Source organism: Ochotona princeps, chromosome 13 (assembly GCF_030435755.1).
Source record: "Ochotona princeps isolate mOchPri1 chromosome 13, mOchPri1.hap1, whole genome shotgun sequence".
Lineage (NCBI taxonomy): Eukaryota > Metazoa > Chordata > Mammalia > Lagomorpha > Ochotonidae > Ochotona > Ochotona princeps.
In genome coordinates this window covers 58,187,981-58,209,259 of record NC_080844.1, presented here as the reverse complement: position 1 = coordinate 58,209,259, position 21,279 = coordinate 58,187,981, and the positions used below count along the sequence as shown (strand labels likewise).

At 45.6% G+C, this 21,279-nt stretch overlaps 1 protein-coding gene across 2 annotated transcripts in view; it reads left to right on the top strand.

Annotated features, from left to right (window-relative positions):
• The window catches only part of GFRA1 (GDNF family receptor alpha 1), a 195,513-nt gene that overhangs the window by 82,205 nt on the left and 92,029 nt on the right, over nt 1–21,279 (top strand). The gene's annotated exons all lie outside the window — the stretch shown is intronic.

The following is a 21,279-nucleotide window of genomic DNA, read 5'->3' as shown; positions in this document are numbered from 1 at the left end:
TTGGCAGCTATCCAGAAATTATTGCATTGATACCAAACTGCCTGGCACCAGGCACTTGCCCTTTTCTCCGTGGGAACCCGGTGAACTCTGAGTAGGTCCCTGCTCCCCTCCCCTTGAACTCCCTTGTTTTTGGTTCGGGGAGGTCTTTCACCTGTTCCTGTTCAGCTGTAGGTAGCGAGGCACAGCTTCAAAATACAGCAGAACAATTCTCTAGATTGTTATTATTGCTCTTAATGCCTTCAATTAACATTTGAGACTTTGTCACAAAATAAATGTCGTACATCAGTGGCACAGAGGGAGAAGGCAAAGCGTTGTTTGTTTTTGTCTCATGCCCCCGACCCCCTACCCCCCCTAGGGCAAAGACAGATTCCCTGCTTGTCTGTGGCTTTTGGGGACTGGTAGATCAGGATCTTGTGGTTTCTGGAGCGTTCTGTGGAGGCGCCTGGGGAAGAACTGAATGAAGTGAAGGGCCTGTGGCTGTTTGCATCGGGTGTGGAGCAGAGGTGGCATTCTGACAGCATTTTCTAGTTCTTGGCGTGATCATTATTTCCTAACCCTACACCTGTGGAGAAGGCCTGAGAGGACTGGGAATTCTGTCTGCCTTCCTGCTCTTGTCCACAAACATTGGTTGTGGGTAGATGCTGACTTCTGGCACCTCGTAGCTCTTTGTGAATTCCAGCAAGAGGGATGCATGGATTTGCACTTTTGCCCATCTGGAAGCAAAGAGCAGTTCATTGACTACTGGTTTCTAGAAGGTCGATTTCAACCACTTGCCAAGTTTTGAAAACACCTGCTCTGTATCATCTTGGGCTCTGAACTCTTCAAAGATTTGGCTTTGAGTGCCAGTGTGGTACCAGCTGTTGGCACAGTGCTCAGGGAAGCACAGCTCTGCCAGTCTGTTAAACAAATGATTCCTTGCTCTTGCGATAGAATGGCTTGACTCTTAACATCATCTAGCTTCGTTGTAGGTGCTGGGCCTGTGTTTTCCCCTTGGCTCTGATCCCCATCTCTGGCCTGCCTGGAGCTCTCATCAGATTCAAAATGCCTCCCTAGGGAGGGGCAGGACAATTTGTCTTCTCATAAAGAGATGTGCCCTTCTTCCCCATCATCAGGAGAGAAGACCTTAGAAAAACCTCCAGCCTAATGCATTTGCCTTGACCTTCTAAAATGGTGAGTGCTATAAATGGAGAAATAGGTAACTATTCTGTATCCATGGTTCATAGATAGTTGTGTCTTTGGCTTGGAAAAAAGCATTGTACCAGATAAAATTGGAAATATAAGCTGTAATAGAAAATGAAACTCAAGGTGTTGAGTACAATTGCAGAAGTCACTGCTTTTTAACCTACTTTCCTTGGTTTTGTTGCCCAGGAGTTGTTTTGTTCAGTAAGTATGAATGGATAGATGGGTGGGTGAATTTCAGAGCTTGTTTATGTAATAATTCTGCTATGATGAATGCTTTAAGAGAATTAGGATAGTCAATCATCTAAGTCACAGGTGTAAATGGTTCACCAGCAGCTTGGAGTGCTTGGAGTGCAGCTGGAGTTGCAAGGCATGATGTTGGGGAAGTGGGACTCAAAGAGGAGGGATGAGTGTTGCTCTCTAAACCAGGTGGGAAGATGCTGATGTACATGAACACACCAGAGAGCAGGTGGGGCTAGAGGAGCATTATTTGCTCATCTTAGAAATTCTTTGGAGGTATGTTCCTTGAGTTACAACTTGAACAGAGTGACCAGTGCCTGCTGACAAGCTCTGTCCTCTCCAGTAGTTGTCCTTTTGTTTGGAAAGACATTCCATCCATATTTAGATTTTTCAAAGAGGTTGAGCCACTTCTCCGAAGGTAGAATCCTTAACTGGCCAGGGACATGCTCACCTGTGTTGAAAATGCCCCCATTGCTAGCCTGTTTTTCTCCTTTAATTTTGATAATTCATATGTGGGAACCTCAGAGTTCATGGAAAATGAAATGAAACGATGAATTTATTTTGGGGCCACACATCTTCTGAAATCCACGCATAATTTTTACATAATGCTCATCTTCGATGAATTTTGGAAGACCCTCATGCATAACATAAAACTTACTATTTAAACTCATGTGGAAGTGAACAGTTCAGTGGCACTCAGTATACTGACATTGCTGTGTAACCATCATCACCATCTATCACCAGAACTTGGACTTCTTCCCAAACTGAAATTCTGTCCTCATTAAGCACTGATCTCCCAATCTCCCCTCTTTCCAGCCCCTGGAAGCTATGGTGGTACTTATGTCTTCATGGCTTGTACTTTTCTAGGTACCTCGTCTAGGTACTTCTTTGTGATTTGCTTGTTTGTTGCTCACCATCTTGAAGCCGGGCTTATCACAGAGGACAGCTTAGTATCAGGGATGTAGGTATTCATTGCTTTGAATCTCAGCTCTGTTGGCACCTGCAGGTGTGGTCGTTCCCTTCATCATGGGGGCACATGTGTGGGTTTGAACTCCACATCTGTAGATCTCAGTTGCGCTGGTGCTTTTGGCTCAGCCATCCTATTTGAAGAGGACTCCTTTACTTTCTTTGGATCCCTACAGCCTGCTTGTTTCCATTCAGCTCTTTGCCCCAGCACATATTATGTGTAACTGTGCTTTTATCTTCTTTGGGTAACAGTCCCCGAGCTGATATGAGTGGAGAGTCAGGGATGTCTGTTATGTCTACTGTCTTGATTGATTTCTAAGGTGTAGCACAGGGCTCTGCCAGCATTTGTGGAGGAATGCCTCTTTGCTTCCAGCCTTGGTTAGGGATCCACTATGAGACCCTGCATGTGGCTATCTTTTGTGTGTCTCCTAGATAATTTAATGCCTCTGTTCTCATAGTCTTCCTAACTTTCCAGAGAATTTCCATGGCAAATATTGAGGTCTCAATTGTTAGATTTCAACAGCTCCCCATTCAAAGTCTGACAAATTGGAATCTACTTTGCTCATATCCCTCCGTGATTGTGTGCTTGGAGAAGGCAAATGGATTTTAATATTAACTTGAGCAAAACACAATTATGTGTTAGAACCTGCTACAGAAAGCTCAATCCCTGCACTTTGTGCCAGATAAAATGGCTTTTGGATGAGCTCCTTCATTGGATTACTCACATCACTAACTCCTGGATTGTTATGTTAATTAGACGTCATTAATATTAAGAATAAGGTAGGGGTTTTCAGGGAAAGGGGGATGAGAATGTAGCTCTTGGAATAAGGCTAAAGTCTGGTTAATTCTGGAAGCGGCCTCCAGTAGCACTTCCTTCAGCCTTCTCATTGTCTGAAGGGAGAGTTGCAGGCAGGCAACATCAAAGCCCATCTGGAACCATCCTCGTTGACCAAACAGCTATTGGAACCAGGGCTTCTGTCATATGGCCTTCATTTTGGAAGGCAAAGACAATATGCAAATACTAACTATTCACAGAGTATTCATGTTCAAAGGTAGCTGGTATTTCTCTGGGACACTTGGTGCTTTTGCATGAGCTAATGCAAGCACTCCAGTCATTGTTTTTCATACTTAACTGCCTTTCAGACTTCATCTTGTATTTAACGGCAATGCTTTGATCATTTCATAGGACAGTTGCCTGAGCCAACCTGTGAAAATCTCCCATGGAGGCCTTCACTGAGTTTTACTGCTAAAGTTCCCAGGAATAATAGTGATTCTCAAGAAGAGACTCAGACATAACTCTGTGTGAACAGGTCATCGTCCAGTGTGCAGTGTGGCAGCTTGGAGAGGGATGGCAGCTGGAGTGGAGTGGAGGGTGGGAGGGAAGAAGCACTTGCTGTTTGCTTAAACCTCACAGGGGCTGAGATAAGAACCAAGTGGAAAGTATAGGGTTTCATTAGGGAAGGGTGTGTAAGTCATATTCTTTATAAGTACAGAACTTTTGTGGCAAGAAACTCATCTCTTTTATGTTCTGTTCACCTGAAATGCAAATAGGAGTTTACTTGCGATTAATTAAGCAGATGATGGATCACACTTAAAATGAACTTTCAGCACCCTCACCCCATTCTATGTACAGAATACAGAGATAATTGGCTGGGAAACAATATTGTATTGAATGGTGTCTTTTTTTAAAGAGCCTTTCCCTATTGACTTAAATAGAGACTGACCTTTCAGAGCAAGGCCACATCACAGTCACACATGTAAGCCGTCACCTGTACCATATGCCGTACTTCTGTAGGCATAACCGCTCATTTGGCTGTTGGCAAACCCTTACTTAGTGGCATGTTAGTAATTAGGAACTGCCACCACCTCTGTGGGGGAATCATGTGGCTTCTTTCTCATGTCACTTAGCTCCTTGGAGGGTTGTAGGGGAGTCGCGGCTCATCACTGATGAAATACAAGCCTGTTTGGAAGTGGCAAGATTGTCCAGGAATTGTGTTATCTGCATTTTAACCATCTGAAGTGATCTTGCTTTCCTAAGGACTGGTATTGGCAAGTCGCCACCTGCTGCCCTCCCTCCTCTCAGCTGCCATTCCTGGTCCTGTGCTGTGGGCTCAGCCTGTGCTTCAAAGCCCTGAAGGGAATGTTGCTTTGGTACTTATGCTCATTTCCCCTCAAAAAAAGGGCAGTATTTTAAAAGAAACTGCAGTTTGCCTGGAGGTATACAGAGTCCAAGCCTAGATGGGCAGTACACGCTCATGTGACATTAGGAGCTGCCGTAGTGACAATTAAAGGGGCAGTAGTGGTGCCCAACCTGGCCTGTCCTGCTGGTGTGCAGCAAGCTGAGTTGAGAACTCCTCAGTCAAAGACAGCAGGGATGTGTTGCCTGAAGAATCCAGCGAGGAAGCAGGGGTGAGGGAAGCAGGGCAGGAAAGGTGTCGGGTTTGCCGAGAGAGGCCCAGAAAGGAACAGCTTCACATATGGTCTAGAATGATCCTGAGAAGGGCCCTGGAGCCCAGGCATATCCTAGAGTTTGCCCTGCTTCGAGGCTAGAACTGGGCTTCTGAACTCCCAAACAGGTTAGTCATTGGTCATGGGCACCAGGCTTTGGTGGGAAGCAGGGGAGCAGATATGTGAGGATCTGATACTGTCTCATGAAGTACTGGAACTAACGTGAGTGCTGCTGTTAGCACATACCATGGATAAAGAAACTGCAGCCGTGAGAAGCTAGGCAAAGTACCAAAGATCACAAAACTAGGAAGCGGCAGAACTAGGATTTGGCCCCAGGTGTGTTCTCAATTCATACCCATCCTCTTGATTTCTGCCTCCCTACTCCCCATCAGTTGCCTATACATCCATAGTTTTACGCTATGTGTTAGCCTGTGACAATGGTAGTCCTTTTCTAAAACCAAATTTCTTCCTGCAGTCAAAGCAACTGAACGCCTCAAGGCAAGAGAAAGGTTACTTGCAAGGGGGAAACCGAGGAAAAAGCTTGCAGGTGTTCTGCACAAAGATGCTGGGCTGAGGTCCTGCTCTGGAACTGCAGGTGGACATGTAGGATCTTGCTGCTGCAGGTGTCTCACCCAGGGGGAGAGCCTCTCAGCTGGTCCTGGCCCAAAGGATGGGAAGTTCCCAGGTTCTGTTGGGCCAAGACTCTGGTGAAGCCTCCAAGAATCTCGATGAGTAATGAAGTTCATTTTCCATGGCCCTCTTCAGAGCTTTGAGAACTGGAGCAGGTCCTCACTTCCAGGCAGAGCAGATGCAGCAAGGGGGACCCTGGGCTTGGCTGTGACTCTCTGAGGAGACATTTCAATCAGAGCTGGAGCAGCTGGCTTGGAGGCCCAGCTGCAGTGCCACCTCTTGAGATGTGGGCCTGGCAAGTGATGAGCAAGGCAGCTTGCTGTGATGGCTTCATGCCACCTTGGTCTCATGGGGGTGGGTCAGGGACTGGACCCAGGAACCCGCTAGGCTGGAACAGAGTCACATTGCTTCTCTGGGTAGCATGAACATTCACCACAAGCTTGCAGAGTGGTGGTATTTTTGACAGTTGAGGAAGCTGCTGGCACATGGGCCCAGAGAGATGGCTCCCGTCCCTCCTCCTCTGAACTGTGTGCGCTCTCCACTGACAGCTGGCCAGGAGGTGGCTGGCCCTGGCAAACCGTGGTTTTTGAGGGCTCTCCCACTCCATCTGGGGCCTTTGGCAGGCAAATCCTCCATAGCTTGGAGGTTCCATGAACCAGTGACTAGGAGGTCAGGAAAGCTGCTCATGTGGACCGGTCTTTACCAGCTAGGGAAGATGAGCTAGCCAGTTAACAGTGCGTATCATGAACAGCTGGACTAATGCAAAAACAGGTGGCTATCTTAGAAGACATCTAGGTGGGATGGGCACCACATTGTGTGAAATGCTGTAGGCAGCCTCAGGAAGCCCTGTAACAGCCAGGGGATTTGGAGCTCACCCAAAGCATTAGTACCATTTGGCTGAATGAGGCTGTGATTGCTGCTCAAGGATATTGCCCATGGAAGGCAGAGGGGTGAAGGTAAAGGTGACTTACCTGGTAAGCTGAGATCTGTCTTGGGTCCTGAAATGACGTTGAAGTATGTCCTTTGTGGTGCAGAGAGAGCAAAAACATTTCTGGCCTTCAGGGAGCTTGAACAGAAACTAGAGTCAGATTCTCAGATCTGTGACCCCTGGTGTTACACCACAGAGGAACCTGGGTGCAAAGTGCAGGCCAAGAAGCTTCAGCGTCTGAATAAGAGACCCAGTATAGATGTAGTGAGTGTTTAGAAGATGTGTCAGTGTAGCGAGTGAGCAAGGGACAAGGCAAGAGTGAGGGAGGAAAAGGGCAGAGCACACATTGGATGTCTGTCTACCAAGCCCAGGACCTTCCTGGGAGGAGATGGCATCTCTCTTATGCCCTCCACAGGGGCTGCTGATGGGTGATATGGGTGCTGGTAGGTGATGTGGGAGCAGGTAGGTGATGTGGGAGCAGGTTGCTGTTGATCCACTGGGCTCAACCTGCACCATGCTGAAAGCAAGTCAGGGAGGCAGTGGGGCCAGAGGAGCATGATATCAGGCATGTTCACATTCCCCTTGGAGCAAGGTCACCTCTCAGGCTGATTCTTCATGGAATGAGTAAAGCAGAGGGGTGCTCCTGGGGCTGCTGCGGTGAGTCCATGACACAAGGCGCACCTGTGCTCAAGGAGTATAAGCTGCTGTGTGGGATCCCTTGCAGGAGTTCCCTGATGGGAAGGTCATTTTCAGTGTGAGTCCTGTCCTTACCCACCAGGCCTTACATGGTTAGCTTTGGACCCCAGGCCAGGTGTGTGCGTCTTCTTCCCTCATCCTTCTGGAATTGTGCCAACGAGGTATATTTTTGAAATGGTGAAAGAAGAGCGACTGCCCAAGAGACTTGGAAAAAAAAATCAGAAAAGCAAAGGAAAATACAGAGTGCAAAATGTGTTTGATAGACATGTGGTGAAGCCCTTGGTTAGCCCTAATTCCCAAATGTAAGTGCTCAGTGTGGGCCATCCCTAAGCCTTTAGCTGTATTCAGATAAGCCCAGGGAGAAGGAAGGAAGGATGCATGATTCTTGCAGAAGAGGTTCCTGGAGGTCTCATCGGCGACCCTTAGGGCGATTGTCACTTCGATCCCTTTTTGCTATTTGTATAAGCAAAACTCAGAGCTGACAGTAGACTGACAGGTCCGTTGCACGTCTTTGCCTTTGTGATTTTTGGGACGAGTGGACTTTCTGGTGTTCTCAGAAATCTCACAGGAAGCAGGTGGCAATTTGTTGGCTCCTGAGTGGTGGAGTTGCTTCTGGGTCAGCTCTGCTTCTGAAAGACGGGGAACAGCTTGATTGTTTTGGAACCAGCCTTAGCACCTGGGAGCTCCTGGCTGCAGTCGAGTGAGTGCTGCTGGTCACAGACTCAAGAGCTCTCCAGATCTGCTCGCTGGCCTGGGCGCCATCCAGCAGATTTGTTTATTTAGCTTTTGACTCTGGGGACTGGGGAAAGGAGGAAAGGAGATTGCAGACAGAGTGATGTTGAATCCACACTTGGCCCCTTAAACCATGTTTTGCTCTTTAACACACATTCTGGGCATTTTACAGTTCTGAAATACAATACAGTGCCCGCAAGACAGGGAATGGCTCAGGTAATGCTGTCATTATTGTGCTGTGCAAGGGACAGCCATTTTAGATTTGCTTGGGTTCTATCTGTCTGTCCTCCCCACTACGTTCCCAATACATGGGCTGATTCTGTGTTCTCGTGTGTCTTTGAGCATGATGTTACTTATATCCCCATGAAAAATACAAATGATATTATAATACAGAGCTGGATGGATTTCTTTCCCTTTTAACTCAAAGCGTTTAAAGATCAACCCATGTTTTACTTGATCTCCTTAGTTTATAGTCTGCTGCAGGTTTCAAATAAATTCTGAACAAGAAGAAAATGAGTAAGTTATTCAGTGAGGTGTTATCATGTAGGCATTTTACAGACAACTGAACCAAGACCTTCTGCTCAGAGTCAAGCCTTATCCCTGATCCTTGCCAATACCAGCTCAGGAACCTTGGTATTCCCCAGCCCCATGGTGCCTCTTCATGATAAAGCATCTAGCCTTGGATGTCTTGACAGTGGCATCTTTGTCATCTTCTTGGAGTAAAGGGTCGTTCCCCAAGGGTCTTTCCTCTCCCCTTCTCTCCTGCACATTGCACTGTGCTCACAGACACTGGATTTTCTGCTTTTTTGTGACTCAACAAGAGCTAGCCGTACCTCCCACACACTACAGCAGAAAGTAATATCACAAGCATGTCATTATTCCTATAGGTATAAGAATAAATTCTTATAGGCACAAGGATAATAACGTCGTTGCTTGTAGGTTCTCACAAATAGACTCAATAAGCTTATTTCAGTTCATTACTATTATCTGCCTCAAGAGCTTCATCAAAATCGACTCTACCAGGAAACACATTATTTACAGACTCACGTAACTCGGTATGATGATTTAGAAGGAATGGAAAGATTGGGCTGCTGAACCCGGTGCCCTTTCTTGTGAAAATTGTGGATCCATAAATGGCTTGTAAAAAATATTCAGAAATGGAGCAAAGCTCTCTGAAAAGGGATGCTTTCTAGAAGGGACTACAGGTGCCATGCATGGAACATTACGTGGAGTTGGTGGTGGGACTGTGGAGCCCAGAGGGGAGGAAGCTTCAAAGCAAACGAAGGTGAGAGTGGGATCTTAGAAGCAGGCAAAGAGAGGCCAAGGGTTAGCCATTGCTGGGTGCAGAGGTTCAGGTTGGAAGGAAGAGATCATTGGTTTTGTCGGGAGGAAAGAGATTGGTGGCAAAATTTGTAGCAACTGAGTATTGAATGAAGGCTGATACATAACTTTAATTATCATTCTGTTATTTGTTACCCCATTATCACTGCCTTTTTATTTAGTAGCTGAATAAGGAAAATGAAAGTTAATATTGATGAGGACTTTGAAGTCACAGTGTTTATCATGGGAACCCAACTTCCTTGGAATAGGTGTCAGGGAGCATAGATTCACAAAAGAAAATTTCATATTTGTGAGGACAGTATAAGTATTTGGCTTTTATTTATGTGCTCGCACGCCACACAAATAGGTTTTCTGTCCAGTGTGCTGGAATTTATGCTGCAGAGTCTTATTACAATATTGTAAATTGAACTATGTATGAATTTTCCTTCGGAAATACCATTATTTTTCCTGAATGTTCACCTCAGCCAGGCACTTTAAAACCTTTGCGTCACAAGAGTGTTGCCTGAATTAATTATGGATTTGTTCAGAAAGAAATATTTGCTGAGTGGCATGGATTGGAATGATTATTTTTAAGGAATCTAATTCATGTGACAAAATGTGGATTGGCAGGGTAATGGGATTCTCAGTAGAAGAAGCCAGGTGTCCCCTTTGCAAGATCTGCTTGGTGGTGACCCTGACCCCCCTGTTTGACCTCTAGGAGCCAGCTCCTCTGGGCTGCTGGTGCTGGGAGCTGCAGAATTTATACCCTGCCTTGCGCTTCACAAAAAGCATGTTTGTCTGTACACAGTGTCTGGCACACTTCGGAACCCTCAGCGGTTCTTACCAGTCCCCAGGAGTGGGACACATCATCCCCAAAAGGTCGTCTTTCTCCTGACATCTTTCCCTGACAACTCTTCCTGTCTACATCCTGCTCATTTTAGGCCAGAGGCCCATCTCTGAATCATCTGTCTGAAAAGGCCCACCCTATCTTATGACTCCAGTGCCCAGCTTAGGGGGTCTCTGCACTGTGCCTGCAGTGTACTGTGAAGCAGATCACCCAGGTTCAGTCCTGGTGTGGGGTGAAACTTGGTCTTTGCCATAAAGATGCCCATGCTGCACATGGGAGTGTGTGGGTCTGACTCGCAGGTCTGACTCCTGACTCGGGCTCCCTGCTAATAGGGATGCAGGAGGCACCAGTGATGGCTCAAACAGTTGGATTTCTGCTACCTTCATGGAGACACTGGACTGAGTTTTTGGTTCTTGGCTTCAACCTCAGCTCAGCCTTGACCACTGTAGGCATTTGAGGAGCAAGCCAGCAGAGGGAAGCTCCCTGTTTGAGTCTCAGCCTTTCAAATAAAACTTGTGGCTTTGCTTTCTAACCTTGGGTGAGGTCGCTGGATTTCCAAACAGAAAGGTGATACAAATATTCACCTCAGGGTTTTTGTAAGGGGTTAGCAAGTGATTATCTATAAAGTGCTGAGATGGTTTCTGGTAAGAAAGTAGGTTTGGTGTGTTCAGTAAAACCCAAGGAATGTGGCTAAAGCCTATTGAGGGTATGGCTGGTTACTTCGGTGGTTGTTTTGGGGCCTTTGATTTAGTTGGCCAGCTTCTGCTTCTGCCATCCTTCCTCTATGTGGAGCTCTGTCCCTGCATCCCAGGGCTAGGCAAGGGAGGGCACAGTCAAGAGCAGGGACCTGGCCACAGAGAGTGCCCCAGTTCCTCTGGGACTTCAGAGACTGGACTGAAACTCTTGATGACCCAGATGGAATGACCCCAGCAGGAAAGGGCCTTGAAAGAACTGGAAGGTAAAGCTCTCCATCGATGGCATCCCACTCTACCTTTTGGAACATGTTTCTCCAGGCCTGCAGGGGCCCCTGGTTTGAGTGTATTCTGTGACTAAAGAGCTGTAGCAACCCCCCATCAGATCCAGTGCCAGTGCACCCCATGTCTGTCTCTTGCAGAATTCTCAGTGTGGCTACTTGGGTCTCCTACTCTCGATTTTAAAACCTTTGATTACTTCCCCAAGCCGCTGAATTCGATTCTTACAGTGACATCCTCTGCGTGCGCACCTGCCTTGTGTCATACAGACACTGTCCTCAGGACATGCTCAAGAAGCTTGACAGTCAGCCAAGGGACAGCGTTGTCATAAACTAAAGACATAGCTAATGAACAAGACAAGACTGTACATTCTAGTAGGGTTTGGGGATTAGAAAACTCCCTCCCTCCAATTCCTGGGACACTCCAGAGAAGAAGAGCTCCTGGTATAAGTATGAACTTTGAGTTTCAGGGATGCAGAATGAATGTTCATAATTTGATTTTACTTGGAAACTAAATGGTTTATTATGTAGGAAGAAGCTGTATGCAATTGAACCTCAGGTATCTGGCACATAACATTGCCCCTGCTTTTGAAAGTGTATTTTATGAATCTAAAGTGCATACTTATCCCAAGTACAGGTTTAAAAAATGCAGCTGTGACAGTGACCGCTGCACACATTGTTGGCAGAGCTGATGAGAGGTACTCTGGCGTTCAGGGTCCCCAAAGTCCCTCCCCTCCTGTCCTTGAACTTCTGTGTGAAGTCAGGACTCTGGTGGACAGTTTTTCATAGAGGTGGTTTCATGGTCTGGTTCCAGCTCAGAAGCTGGGACACATGGGCTTGTACGGTTCCTTATATTATGGAGATTTCACTCAAGCATGCTAGAAGGGGCTTTTTGTTGGTCCCTTGGAGACTGGAACAAGGTTCTTAATGTTTCCTTTTCTCCCTTCTTCTTAATTCTGTCTTGTGTGGTTTCAGTTACTCAGTGTGGACTACCAACTGCCAACCATGACCTTCCTCCCAAGTACTATAATTTTTTCTTAAAGATTATTACCATTTTTATTTAAGAGTCAGTCAACTAGAGTTGCCATCCTCTGGTTCACTCACCAGATGCCTACAATGATCAGAATCAGAGCCAGGTGTTGGGAACTCAAGTTGGGTCTCCCACCTGGGTAGCAGAAACCTGATTTCCTAAGCCAACACTGCTGCCTCCCAGGATCTGCTTTGGCAGAAAGCCACAGTGAGGGGCTGGAGCCTGGAATTGAGCCTAAGTGCGCTGATACGGGATGATGGCCACTCACCTCTAGGTGTAAAGCCTGTTCCTAGACGCTTTCTCCTGCTCACCTTTACTCCCAATCCCAGGCCTGCCTTTTGCTCTTCCCATCACAAGTGGCAGTGTCACCTTGACCCTGCACCTGCTCCTTTGTTTTCTATCTGCCTGGGCTATTACACAAGCCTCTGGCTGGACCACTCTGTCTCCTGCATCCTGTGCATGCCATCAGTGGGATCACAGTCCTGCTTTGTAGATGTGTTGCTGTGGTTGTCTGATGTGAGGATGCTTCGTGATCCTTCATTGACCAAGTGCTAAGCCTATGTTTCTTTTCTGAGCCTGTGGTGTTCATTATTAGTATTTCTATTAATATAAAGAGAACATATTTTAGGAATCCCATAGATACAGTAGATACAGTTCAGATGACAGCCCACTTATATTTTCTCTCCTCTCCCTTCAACTGTTTCTTTCATGAATGTTTGCAAAGGTGTGCTTTTATCCTATTCTGTACTTTGCAGTTTTAATTCGCCACTAGTCATAATGTTCAATAGGTAGATAGTAGGACGACCACAGTTCACCTGTGGTGATCTTCATTATCTTGCCATACAACCTCTGCTTTGTCCCATTGTCTGTGTTTTCAACACGTTTACCTGTCTCCTCATCAGCCAGATACATTATAGCCCTGTACTTTGGTTCATGCTGCCTGTTGGTCTTTATGTTCCTTGTTTTCCTAGTGAGACCAGGTCACCACTCAAAACCCAGATCAATGGGCCCAGCAAGGTAGCCAAGAGGCTAAAGTCCTTGCTTTACATGCCTGGGATCCCATAGGGGTGTGGGTTCATGTCCCAGTGATGCTGCTTCCCATCCAGCTCCCTGCCTGTGGCCTGGGAAAGCAATCCAGCATGGCCCAAAGCTTTGGGACTCTGTGCCTGTGTGGGAGACCTGGAAGAAGCTCCTGGCTCCTGGCTTTGGATTGGCTCAGCTTCGGCCGTTGCAGCCACTTGGGAACTGAACCAGAGGATAGAAGATCTTCCTCTCTCTTTCTCCTCTGTATATTTGACTTTCCAATAAAAATAAGTAAATCTTTAAAAGCAACAATAACAAAAACCCAACTCAAAAGTCCCTTCCATGTGAAGTTATCTACCAAACCTCAAATCCACTGCAGCACCCCCACCCTCACCACTATGACAGTGACAGCCTGGTGATCTCCTGCTTGTCTCCTTGTAGGTTTGTGGAAGTTGTCTTGCTGAGGACTGTCAGTAGGTGTTAGCTTTGTAACTGACGTCTAGCCCAACACTACTGATTGTGGGGATAACTGGAAGAGCAGATGGATGGAAGGAAGGGATCAGAGAAGGAGAGAAATGGTGGAAGAAGAAAAGGTGAATGGTTTCTTTTTAGAGTTCCAAATTATTTTCCACATAGACACTTCCCAGTGCCTGAAGCAGTCACATATGTTTTGGAGTACTAGCACATGACGTCTAGTAAATATTTGTGAACTGATATTTATTGTGGAAAAAAATGCACTTTGAAATTACTGGCCTGTAGGAGCACGTACTCTGATATGCTAATAAATTAAAGATCTGGTTCATCTTTTACAAAGAGTCTTGCACTTGCTGGGTTGTTTGGTGCAGACAGTCTGCCTGCATTAAATGCTGGTAGCCTGTTTTTTGTTTGTTTGTTTGTTTTTTGTAGCATCCACTTAGGCAAAAGCTGAAAGAAGGCCATTTGGTAGCCAGCTGGGAACTCCGTCTCGCATATGGGCCTGCCCTTTGACTTAATGCTTTGGCCCTGCGAAATTGAAGATGGCAGATCCCTTTGGAAAACAGAGCAGCACACATAGAAAAACGTGCAAGGAAAACTTTCATTTCCTCTTGGATTTGAGAAACAGTGCAGTGAATTCTTTGTTTCCTTTGATTACCATATTGACATTTACATTTTGTAGCTATGGTAATGGAGCAGCTCCTGGAGAGGGGCCAGAGGTAAATGTTTCCCCTTGGTAGGACACTGCCAAACAAAGGGGCTCTGAGGATGGTGCAACTCTGGTCCAGCTACCTGTACTGATTTTTCTGAAGCTTCAAGTTTAGTTCACAAAGCAATGCTAGCTGGAAAATTCTGGATGAGATTCCCAGGCGGGGATTATAATGAGCATAAAGTCAACCAGCATTAATCTCGCCCTTTAATGATCTATGCATGGTAATCTAACATTGCAGTCTTTTTTTTCTGTTCTTGGTGGAAGACAGCTTGCTGTGCTCCTGCATGCTCAGGCTTCCTGATAAATGTCAAGCCATCTTTGGGAACTGGTGTATAGTTAGACCCATAAGAAGCCACTTATTGCCTCCAGGTTGTCCTGTTTCCTAAGGATGTGGTCCACGTTGAGGATGAAGCCCGGAACGCAGAGCTCGGGCCCAGAACTGACATGATTAACCTGGAAGGATGCTGACGCTTGTGCAGCCTGCTGCAGCGGTGATGTTTGCTTCCCTTGGGGCCTGCCTGTAGCCTGCCTGTTCCCCAGCATGTGTGTGTCCGGGCTTCTGACAGGTTATGTGACAAACAGTCCTCTCCCCAGACTATGCCTGGTGAGGTTTGTTTTGAGTTTTAGGATAGGGAAAGCAAGGGCCGTGCATCTGCCACCTTAAATAGAGGAACATGGGGCATTTGCAAGCAGGATCCACAACTGGGCCTTTCTCATCAGTTACGGGACTACTGCACAAATCTGGGAAAATTTTTTGATAAACCTTTAGGTCCCTCAAAGCTGTTACATATTGTATTTTGCTTTTAGCGTTGAAAGAGGGGAAATAATGTGTTAAAGCTTTTAAAATATTACCCATATAGTTTTTTAGAGATAATTTATATTGGCACTGGTGCATAACCTTTTAAACTAATAATTCAGAACTATGACTAGAGGTTTCCTTAATCTCAAGTAGTATATTATCTGACTGTTCCATTGAGAAATTAGCATTTATGGACTAAGGTATAAAACTGAAGAGTCTTTCCCATTTGGTAGCCTCAGTCAAGACAGCCTTGTTCAACGAAAGCCTGGTACTGTGAGAATTCTGATTTCTAGAAATCAAATCTGCTTGAAGTCAGGATGAAGTTTTAAAGAAAGGGCCCGGCTGCCTAGCACCACACTGAGTCTTAGCAGTGGGCAGACTATTGATTTTTAGCCTAAGTTTTACTGCCCCAGACACTGAAGAATGATTCTCACGATGAAAATTTATAGGTTATTAAGGAGAAGAATGCAGGGAAAAGACTAGTTGGAAGATTCACAAAATTAGCTCATTTTGTTCGTTAGAACCACTTAGCTTTCTTTTCTGAAATATAGATATACCTGAATCTGAAAAGTGCTATGTGATAAATGTATCTGAATCAAAAATATAGTGGAGTCATAATTTAGCCCACAAGGACAAAAATTCAGTCACCTTTTGGAGTCTGCAAGGAAAGAGCAATGAGAGCTTTTTTCTTTCGAGAAGTCTAATTTGTTCCAAAGATCTGGGTTGGCAGATCTGGCTGCTGGCCAGGTTTTTTTCATCCAGGAGGAAAAAAAAAAAAGAATATTTGTTTGGTTCAGATTAGATAGGAGTATTATAGAAAGCTTTCTCTAGCTTGGTGGTGGTGTTTGGGGGCTATTTGAATGCAGTGTTTTGCTTTCAATCAGCTTCTGAGGCTCAGTTTAGAGTAGCGGTGTCTTTCCAAATCTTGTGGGACATTTAGTCCATTTTGTGCCCTTTGGGAGGAATACGCAGAGTTCCCGAAAAGGCATTTCTGTGCGTGCAGTAGGCGAACCCTCCTCTGACACTGGCTCGTTCATGCCAGAAAGTGGAGCAACTGGAAGACTGAGAGGGGATGTCGGCTCTCATCCCCATCACTCACTACACATGGTTCTTTGCGCCTCATTTTCTTCGTCTGTGAAATGGAAGGCATGATGACAAACCAGACCTTCATCAGACACATACTCAGGGCTGTAGCTACCCCTGCCCTACCCTGGGAACCTTGGAATGCACTAGACTCACGGTGACAGTCCTCAGGACACCAGGTAGGCACAGTGCCCAGGGTGACTGGAGTGAGGCTAAAACAGGATCATTCTTGTGGAAACACTTTTGAATCTATACAGATGTAAGAAGCCCAGTGTGTAACAATACAAAAAATAAATATTTGCATTCAACACTAGACGGAGTGAATTCCGCAAACATCCAAGTGAATGGAGAATTTACACTTCACAGTGTCTGCCTTGCAGTAGACCCCTGAGCTGTGCTACTTACCACCTGTTCAGGATATGTCAGTGTCGCTTCTGGAGCTTCCTGGAGGACTCTTGGCTTCTGGGTGTGTCTTTCATGTGACCAGCAGAGAAACCTCCGGGGGCACGTCTGAGTGTGTGGGTCCATGACAGCCAGCAAGGTAATGATAGTGTGTTGAGACCTGCAGGGGGTACACGCTGTCCTCCCTGCCTAGAGAGTGTCCCCCGCTCCTTGGCCTGGACACATGGCCCTGTGCTTTCTGACTCCTGACAGCTCTTGACCTTCTGCTCGATACTCTTCCCTCCCAGGCTACCTGGAGCAACTTGACTTTTCCACACACACCAACCACTCCATGGCCCCCTGCTTTTGCACCTGCCAGCCTGGCTGCCCGACATGCTTTCTTGGAACCATAAGTCTCCAGCCAGTTCTTCACAAAGGGACTTAAGAGCCAGTTCTTCTTCCATCCAAGTGTGGAACTTCATCTTCGTCTCCCACTGACAGCCTTGCCATTTTCTACTGCAATGTTTGGTCTCTGTGCTGGGCTGTGAAGAATAGGGTCATTGGGCTCCCATCTGTTCTCATCCCACACTGCTTCAGTTGGAGCAGAGTATTCGGCTCCCAGTGCCTCCGTGCTGAGTAGGTATATGGATGTGTGGATGCTTCTAAGTTTGAAATGTTACCTTTTGATTTCTAATGCCAATTGTCTTGAGTGAACAGTGAGACAGAGGGCATAGGGCTTTTGCATATTCTGGTAAGATTTGGGAGTAATCATGGCTCCTGTTCTTCCCACAGAGCTCCAATGGCCTTGATAACGGATGATGGAATCTGGCTCAGGAACATTGAACCTGGTCCCATCTTCCAGGGAGTTCTCAGAGCCAAGGCGAGATGAAGCTGCAGGGCTTGAAGTGTGTGCTCAGGATGTAGTAAATAAGAAAATGGAGCTGTTGGGGATCCAGGTGGGTAGGAGAGAAGTGCAGAGACAGAGCCTGCTGGACTGGGGCACGGAATGCTCACATCAAGGCTAATCTGGGTGTGTGTGCCGGCAGGGTGGCTCCTTTTGGAAACTCCTCTTGAGTTGTGAGTGGCAGTACATCAGTAGGTAGAAGCCTTCAGAGCTCAGAGTTGTGGGGAGGGAGCATGTGACACCCTGGATCCCTGACTGAGTGGCAGGAAACCTCTAGGAAAACCTTTGCCGAGATGTGCTTATGCCTCACATCTGCTAGCAGTCTGCATCATTCCAGCTGTGTGTGTGCTGTTCCAGGAAGCCTAATAAATCTAGTGATTTAATTACACTAAATTACTTAATCAGAAATTTCTATGCTACAAATTATTGCTTTAATAAACCAGAGAGAATAAAGAAAAATCACTTGAATATCTCTGCCAAATCAGTCTAGGCATCCATTTTCAATTTAATAACTAATAGCAGAGGAGATTGAAATAGATGTTATTACAGATTTTTACAAGGCAAAATATATTTAAGCAGGATCAGAAGGTTAATTAAAATTATAGTTGGGTCTTGTCATTCTCCGACCACTTTTTTCTTCTGCATAGTTGCTCAGAGTTTGGCGTCTGTTTGATAAAAATGCTTAAAATGAAATTCTCTTTTAAATGAGAATTACACTCAGTATTATTTCTGAGCCCGATCTCATGTACCTACGTCGGAAATAAATGTGTAATTAACCCTTTTTCATGATAAATTAACATTCATTTTTCCTAGGATTAGTAGGAAATAGCATAATACAGGGCAGGGTTTGCTTTCATTCTGAGGGTCTCATGGGACCTCTGACACTCTTAAAGGATTAATAGTCCTTGAGCCTCATTGTGTGGCCGTGTGCATGAAAACAGGATGCAGTTCCAGGCTCTCAGAGAGAAAGGTTTTCCTAATTGACAGCTTTCACCAGTAAACATGGAAAGATTAGCTGCAAATACTGTGAAGATGACTTTGGAGCCCTGGTCGGGGTGGGTGAGCTAAAGCAAGTGTCTTGTGAATATTGAAAATTGCAAATGAATTCTTCTAAGACTTTTGGACATAAGGTTGCAGCAGCTGTTAAAATCAAAGCCCCAAGAGAAGGGATCAGCTTTCAAGGGGGAGCTCTTTGTCTTCTGCCTTCTCTTCTAAACCCTTGGGGCTTCCTTGTCTAATTTGATCCCACTTTTAAGAACCAATAGGCTTAAATTTACATATTGTCTGGTTTGTTTCATTTGATTGATTAAGATCAGGTTGGAAAAAGCAGGGACCTGTTGGGAAATAGAACTCTAAGCATCCCTGAATCTTTGAGCTTTAGCTCAAATTTCCAGAAGTCCTGGTGAATTTGAATAAACTGCCATCAAATATTTATTGAGCACCCAAAAATCACAGAGTTAAGGAGCTAGCATTTTTACTTTTAAGTGGAGAGAAGGGGCAAAGAAAATTTGTTACTGTAGTCAGTGGCCGGCAAGGTCTAGGTTTCCTTTGATTTAAAGACTGGCATTCAGAACAATGAAAAGAGCGATCATCTGTTGAGTAAGCGTATTCCCAGGTTATATTCCAGCAGTTTGACATGGATTGTCTCAACAGAGATCTAGAAAGCAAAGAGTGAGATGTTTGTGAACAGAATAATTCAGAGAAAGAATGAGGCTGACCCTCTCCTCCGTTTCAGTGCTATGTACCCAAGAAGTGCTAAAAACTAGTTTAGTAGTCTCCTTGGATCTGTCCTCCACTTAGTTTGTAATCTGTATCATGAATGAGGCTTAGTGTCACATGCTGGATAAACCAGATGACAGTGTCAAATACTGATCCTACCTATTGCAGTGAGCTCATTGGACGCCTTTGATTGATAGATCATGAGGATTAGTTTTGGGGGAAGGGACATTTTGATTCATTTAAAATAATGTTTAGGACCCACAAAACTGTTTAGAGACACAGAAAGGAATATATGGGTCAAGTTAGGGAGAATCTCCAAGGTCTTCTCAGAGGTGTTAAATGAAGTCCTTAGGTTCTTGTCTCATTGAGATTGTGGTCTCTGTGTCTTGGAAAATGGCCTTGTATTTAGTCTTGCATCAAGTTGGTGACAAGGACACTTGGTGAGAGATGGGGGAAAGAAGGAGGCAGAGCTATAGCCTGAAGCCCAGCCCACCACATTTGCTGGTGTGAAACTGTGCTCACTTTCCAGGGGCAAGGTACACTGAACTGCCCCATCTGTAACCTGTGTCTAACTATCACTGATGGTTTTCCAAAGGAAGCTATTGAAGTGATCTGAAGTACTCAGAGATTGTTTACATAGCAGAGTCATTGTGGGTTGTGTATTTGAAAGAAAATCTGGTATGCATGTAATCTGCATGCTGAATGTGGATGGCATTGAGAAACAGTTGGATCAAATAAAAGTAATGATGAATAAAACAACCCTGGCAGCAGCCAATACACATGAAAGATTTAGCAATGGCCCTACAGCCCCTGCCTGACAGCAGGGAAGGGAAAGCTATCTGGAGACACTCAAAGAATTGCTCCCTCAGCCCCCTAAGGCCAGCCCTTCCTTCCCACCGGACTATGGTTGACCCAAAGGGAGATGGGGCACTTACTTCAACAGGCTGGCTCCCGTGGCTTCTGAAGCCTGGTGTGCAAGCAGAGGGAAGCCAGGAGCACAGGATTATACAACAGCAGGTTGACATTTGGGGAAGGAAATAGCTGACCTAAAAGGATGGAGGCCTCCCAGTGAGGCAACTGCTGCACATCCTATGGAAACTTACGTTGTTTGGACTATGAAAATGCCAGGCTATGTTTCTCCTGTCTTGTCCTCAGCCCTCTCGAGTCTGTGTAAATGCGAACATCGTGGACAGCACATTGGCCAAGCTCCTGCACAAGGCAACCCAGGACAGCGGCAAGTGCTTCTCTGACTGCCATGTGCCAAGGGCATAGAACGATGTCTTGGCTTTTAACAAGTAATCATTGAATGACAAGTGTGTCTTTCTGACCTAAAAGCATTCTTGAACTTTTGTGCCATTGATTCTTAACAATTTAAGAATTTTATGAAGATTTAAGAATTTTATGGGGCTTAATTTTGCATCAGAATTGAAACTTAACTCTCATGACTGTTTCCTAGCAGTGGTCCTGTGTGGATTGTGGATGCAAAGCAGCATTCCTCAGATCATGGCCTTGGGGTGCTGGATAAAAGTCTGGATAAGAGCCATTCTTGGGATCTAGGCGACATGCCAAGGGTGGAGGTGGGAACCTCTATTTTACATGCAGGCTGTCTGGGTTGTCCCACATGGGGAAGGCAAAGTGGTTCTGCCCAATGAGGGTCTAAGGGAGAAACTGGGAAGGGGAAAAATTACTTTGGTTGCAATTCATTTTGAAGATGAATTCACTCAGCTTTCTGTAGACATTACGTACCAGGCATTGGGCTGAATCCACAGGGATTTGAAAAGAATGGAGACAGTCTCAGCCCAATATGAGCTTAGGATTTGGCAAAGAGGAGTGAAAGATAACCATCAAGGGGAAAATGAGAGTGCTAAGTCAGACCTCATGTTATGATGTCCATAAAGGAAAGAGGGAACCAAGAGATCGAATGGAGCTTGCTCTGCCATGAGTGTGATGTAAATAGCCAGTGGTGGCGAGGGAGACCCAATCAAGGGCTGGGAATTCATCAGCTAAAATAGTGATGTGAAAAGGACTTGAGGACCAGTTGGCAAATGCGAAAAACTTTGAGGGTGTGATGCCAGGAGGAAATATACAGGCAGTTGACAGGCTTCTGCTTAAGTATTCAGGAAAACATGGTCGGAGATATAGTTGGATTTCAGGTAAAGCGGGTTGTTGGGAATCTTCAAGGAGGGAAATCTTGTGGT